At 46.5% G+C, this 5,540-nt stretch overlaps 1 long non-coding RNA gene across 1 annotated transcript; it reads right to left on the reverse strand.

Moving 5' to 3' along the window:
- Nucleotides 1–237: 237 nt before the first annotated feature.
- Nucleotides 238–5,326, reverse strand: LOC140695350 (uncharacterized). The gene is made up of 4 exons (XR_012071074.1): nt 5,128–5,326; nt 1,847–1,919; nt 679–749; nt 238–470 (listed from the first exon to the last, which is right to left on the reverse strand). It is a non-coding gene; the product is annotated as an uncharacterized lncRNA (long non-coding RNA).
- Between the last annotated feature and the right edge of the window lie 214 nt (nt 5,327–5,540).

Here is a 5,540-nt window from a genome sequence, read left to right on the forward strand (position 1 = left end):
TGGAGGGGCTGCCGCCCTCTGTGGAGCTTGGCTTAGGTGTTTGGTCCGGGAAGCTGTGTAAGTTCGAGATACTGTTGCTGCCCAAAGAACTGAGTTCACAGGTCAGTTTCCAGAACCTTTCAGAGCAGACAGTGGAAGATCTGCCTGTCATCAGCTTACTGGTGAGGCTCCGAGGTGCTTTCAGACTTGCCCAGTCCTGGTGAAGTCGACTTTAGGGGAGACACGAAGAGAAGCTGGGCGAAAAGCTGGCTGCACGGATTGAGGAGAGATGCGAACACATGGATGAGAGATGTTCTGCTACAATGGAGAATACTGGCGTGGAGACAGCTGTAGAGGATACCAGGCTCAAAAGACATTCATGAGACCTATTGATCCTCGCTGATACTGGCAGAAACATACGGAGTGCCAACGTGGACTTGAGGAAGTTCCTCAATTCTCTTCTCCAAGAACGGGTCCAAGGTCCCTGACATCTGCAAGAGAAGAGATGGCAGAGATGATCAAAACGCTCCTGTTCTTGGAAGAGGTCGTGAGAATCCACACGTCCCAAGGGGCATTCCCAAGCCATTCAGACCAGAATTCACCAAGCCCAGGTAAGCCTTTTCCCAGGTTTGGGCCTAGCTAGCAAGCACTTGCCCTTCCCTCCCCTCCACTCAGGCATCCATTTTGAAGGATCAGTACCTGAGCTGCAATGAAGCCATTACGAGAAGAGCAAGCCCCTCCTAGAATCAGACTTCCTCCAGCTTCACACTCTGTGAACCACAGTGAACTCCTTAAAGGTCAAATAGTCTCGGCTGAAATCGATAGGAATTGAATAATTAGCTCACACCTAGAAACGATGGCCTTCCGCTAGATTCAGCCAATGTTGTGTTTATGTCTTCTCTGGGGTGAAGGGAGTGTGGTAAGTCAGGGGAATCTTTGACTGAACTTGAATCTGTATTAGGCCTCAGTTTTTCAAGACAGTATAGGTAAATAGTACATGTCAGAAAGTGAACCGTACTGTCAAAGTCGCCAGTGACATTAAAGACACAGCTTCTGTGGATCGTCTTTCAATTGAGTCAAGCCCCCGGGGGCACTATATCATGGGGGTGCAGACTTGGTTGCGTTAAATGGCTTTACCCAACATGATCGGATGATTAATCGTTCTCATCACTGATAGAAGAACACCTGGTTCTCAATAGACTAGCATAACTGCAGCAGGGTTGTCCTAGCTATAATGCCTCTAGGTGCTTTTGGATTCAAACCTAAATGTATATATTTGGTTTGTTTCCTCTTGTATTTTCCTAGAGAGGGATGTTACCCCTTGAAATGCCAACATTGGCCAGTAGGTGTCACTGGGAGTAAAGGGCACCACATGCACAAGTGTATCCAAGGTTGGGGGTTATTTCATGTTTCCAATAGTTATTTCATGGTTCCTGTTGGTTTCGGAGGCTTCAACCGTAAAGAGCTGGCATGACCCCTTTAACAGTTTGGACTGGAAGTTTGCATTCTTTCTGTCTAGGTTTTCCGTAGAGCTGACAAAATGTTACCAAAATTGACAAGTCTGGCTTCTAGGTCGATACAGTGTGTTTCAAAAAATAAGTTCATTTTCGTATACTCCCAAAACATGTAAATGAATTCTGTTAAACTTCTTAAAGACTGCAAATGAGATATCAACACACTGTCAAAACAGGTGTCTTCGGACAATCCCTCCCACCAAGGCTGTATAGAAACAAAGAGCTAAGCAAATATCACATTTCTGTGAAATGTATCTGGATAGTGTTGATTCATCAATGCCCAGTTGGCAGAGAAGAAGTGCAACCTGCACTCACTCGCTCCCAGGTACAGAGCAATGGAAACATCCACTCACCCAGCCCTTGGCACAGGACACTTGCCGAAGAGAGGCCTGTTACTTCCAAAGACAGGATGAGGCCTCAGGACACCTGGAAGCAGGAGAAGGCAAAGCAGGGAATGGAAACCAGTGCAGGGTCTGACCCCTGGTGATGGAGCAACAAGGGTGAAACTCTGTTTACCTTGGACGCACACTCTCAAGCGGACAGGAGACATGGGATTGAAGGTGATGTGCTGAGATTTACAAGAGTGCACAGCAGATGCTTGGCTGACAGAACTCAAAGAATCCAGCGCAAAATATCCCCACAGTTGATTCTGAGACCAAGATCCGAGCTGCCAAATTTGAGGTAGCAGAGGCAACGGTCAGTGAGGGATAGGGCTACGGATGATGGCACACGCTGAGTCTCAGGGATCTGGAGTGCGTTGTGGGATGTGGTGGGTCGAATCAAGAGAGCAAACCGAACTGTGTACCAATGATAAAGCAACCACACTGGTCGCGCGGTTGAGATTACCGATAGGTCCCATGGCCACACCCAGTGCATCTGCAGGACCAGGGACCAATTGGGCATCTTGCCAATAGAGCACGTGTGGGGCTGAATCAGAGCTATCGTGCATCTGGTCTGAGGGATCCAGGGGGCCTTGGGTTTGAAATCAGAATGAAAAGCCTTAGGATCTGCTACATTCATAACCTGGGCTGGGATTATGGTTTGGTTTGAGGCACAGGATGCGCAACAGCTCTGTGGTTGCCTTCGTGCACACGTGCCACAAGGATGAGAGGACAAGGAAGAGTGGTCCAAGTCCACAGCGTGAGAAGAGGAAGCATTTCCTTCAGCACTATCTCCCAAAAGCGGATGCTACATTTTGGATGGCACCGGCACGGTACGGCACCGAGGACACCAAGGTAGGTCTGCGGGATCATTCCAGCAGGCCCTGATGTGTGACATCCATGGATGAGCTTCCACTGGTGTTTCAGTAGACAGAGAAGCTCTGGGAAGAACTGCTTTCATTGGGACATTCCCGTGGCACTACAAAGCACAAGCGCACTCTCAGTTTGCTTTTTTTTAAACACTCCAAAATGACATAGAGCAGAATGCAGAGCTGAGAACCTTTAGAAGCCTCATTTCCACAAGAGGAAGTGTCCTGCGCACTTTCAGAATTGTGAGATATGCGTAACCGAAATGAAGTTATGCTAATCGAAATAGTATGGGATGTTCATCACAACAAATGCAACACCAGCAATTGGAGATATACCAGACAACACACACAGGAACAGAATATGGCATCAATGTCTAGGAGAAGTTGTCCTCACAGAAATCCCATGGAATTGCGTAGAGACAAGAGTCTAAAATTTTCACTTAACAAAGCCCTAGAAGTCTACATTAGATACCTGATATTACCTGACCAGTAGAGATGAAGAAGTACAGTAAAAGAAACAGGAAGTACCATTTTCAGTTCCAAAGATATTGAAGGCCCAGAAGATAAGCTTTCAAACAACTAGACTGCAAAACGCTATCCAGACCAAGTGTTGAAATTGGAGGTCTGGAAATCCCTGAAGAACAATATTGTCTCAGAATCACAAAAGGCAGAATATCAGAAAAGGGGAAGAGAAAGTCTAAAGACGAGCCAAAAAATATCAGAAAACTCAATGGATGTGATCATATCAGGGCCAAAATTCAGCCCTTAGCAGACTAGATAATGCAGAGGGACGCGTGAATGACTGTGAAGTCAGGGGAACAGAAATCCCTCGGTCAGAAGCAGACATAGGAAAGCAAGTGCAAACCAATGAAACATTGCTGTTGAATCCTGGGTTAAGACAGGGCATGAAAGACTAGAGTTCATAAGAGTCCCAGATGGAAAAGCAAGAGATAAAGAAACAAAAACTGTCTGAAAATGTATCTGTAGAAAAATCAGACTGAAACGTGCTGAAAGCCAAGAAAGAATCATCTATGCGAATTCAGGGATTACACAGCATCCAAAGGAGGTGGAATCCCAATAGACCTACCAGCAGCTGTATGATTCAAATCAACAAAGTTCACGAATATCCCAGTGATTTAAAATGCACCTGGAGGAAACAACATAGTCACAAGGGAACCTCCAGAGGGGTTTCAGCTGATATCTCGGCAGCAATATTGCAGGACAGGGAGGAGTGCCAGGACACAGACCATATCCTGAATGGCCAAATGCTGCCACCTAGGGTAGCCTATGCCCCATGACCACCATTTCTAATAACGGCAGAGCTAGAGAATTCCACAGACCGGCAAATCTTAAAAGAATTCAGCAGTTCAAAACTTCTTCTAAAAGGAAGGTTGAGAATACTCCCCTGAATAGAAAAGCAGCAAGATGAAATGGAAAGAAGAAAACCATTATTGGAAATGCAAGAAGAGCATGAGTGGCAAAGAAGAAACAAGAAGAAGGCAAGGAGGACATCAAAACCCTAAAGATGGGAGAGGGAAGCAGGAAATCATAGGTGATTGGAAGCACTCTCTTAAGTGAATCAGCTTATTGGACTCTCTGTTTGAAGCGAAAGGAGAGCTGCATGGCCTGACGTGTTTGCAAAACAAGCAAGAAGCAGACCAACAAAGAATCAAACCAACAAACAAGCACCAAAAGGGTACGGTTGGCTGACATCTACCAAGGGAATCATGATTATTCAAAAGAAAATACTCAAGGTGATGTCAAGGATCATTCAGCACGCATCGACCCAGTATCGCGGCTTGCATGTACTCAGCACACTTGTCTTCGGAAATCAGAGGCGTGCATTCATATTCGTAAATATTGATTCATAAGAGCATATCGTGACCTAACCCAAATGCCGATTTGGAATCAAATGGATTCCTAGTCCGTGATGTAGACTTGTATGTCTTCCGACAGGATGAAGGAATGCCATATTCTACGCTACGTAGAGAAGAAATGTAAGAAGCCTATAACAAAGGCACGTAGATCTGCCAAAGTGTACTAAGAGCAAAAGAGACAGACAGTAAAGTGCACATTGGGGTTGGTTTCATTTCTTGGAATTTCAGCCCCCATGAAACAAATGGATCCATGTCCTGAGAGTGCGGGTGTTTCAGCAGAAATCAGGCGACGCATATGTATTCCGGGTGTACGGATATCATAGGAACATAAGTCTCCTTTAGAGGGTCTCTGTGTACTGTGAACTGTTAGAAAGTTTAAAGACGTGTGAAACCATCAACTAAAAAGGGACCCACTTCCCTCCATTGGTACTGTGCATACAGATCTGAGCAAAAGGAAAGAGGGAAGAAGAAAGGCCCATGGGACGCTAGTGGGTAGAATCACATTTACCTTAGGCACCTCTCGTCGGATGCAGCCCCTCCCCCAACACTGACAAGATGCAGCAGCCATTGGGGATGGCAGGTACCGGTTGGATTCCAGGTGGAATGTTGGTGTGTACCGCGAGGCTTGTTGTGGCTGTTGGATCCTAGGTAACCGGGCAGAGTTCTGTGGGTGGATCAGTGTGATGGAGGGGCTGCCGCCCTCTGTGGAGCTTGGCTTAGGTGTTTGGTCCGGGAAGCTGTGTAAGTTCGAGATACTGCTGCTGCCCAAAGACCTGAGTTCACAGGTCAGTTTCCAGAACCTTTCAGAGCAGACAGTGGAAGATCTGCCTGTCATCAGCTTACTGGTGAGGCTCCGAGGTACTTTCAGACTTGCCCAGTCCTGGTGAAGTCAACTTTAAGGGAGACACGAAGAGAAGCTGG

The sequence above is a fragment of the Vicugna pacos genome, unplaced genomic scaffold, assembly GCF_048564905.1.
Source record: "Vicugna pacos unplaced genomic scaffold, VicPac4 scaffold_196, whole genome shotgun sequence".
NCBI classification, from domain to species: domain Eukaryota; kingdom Metazoa; phylum Chordata; class Mammalia; order Artiodactyla; family Camelidae; genus Vicugna; species Vicugna pacos.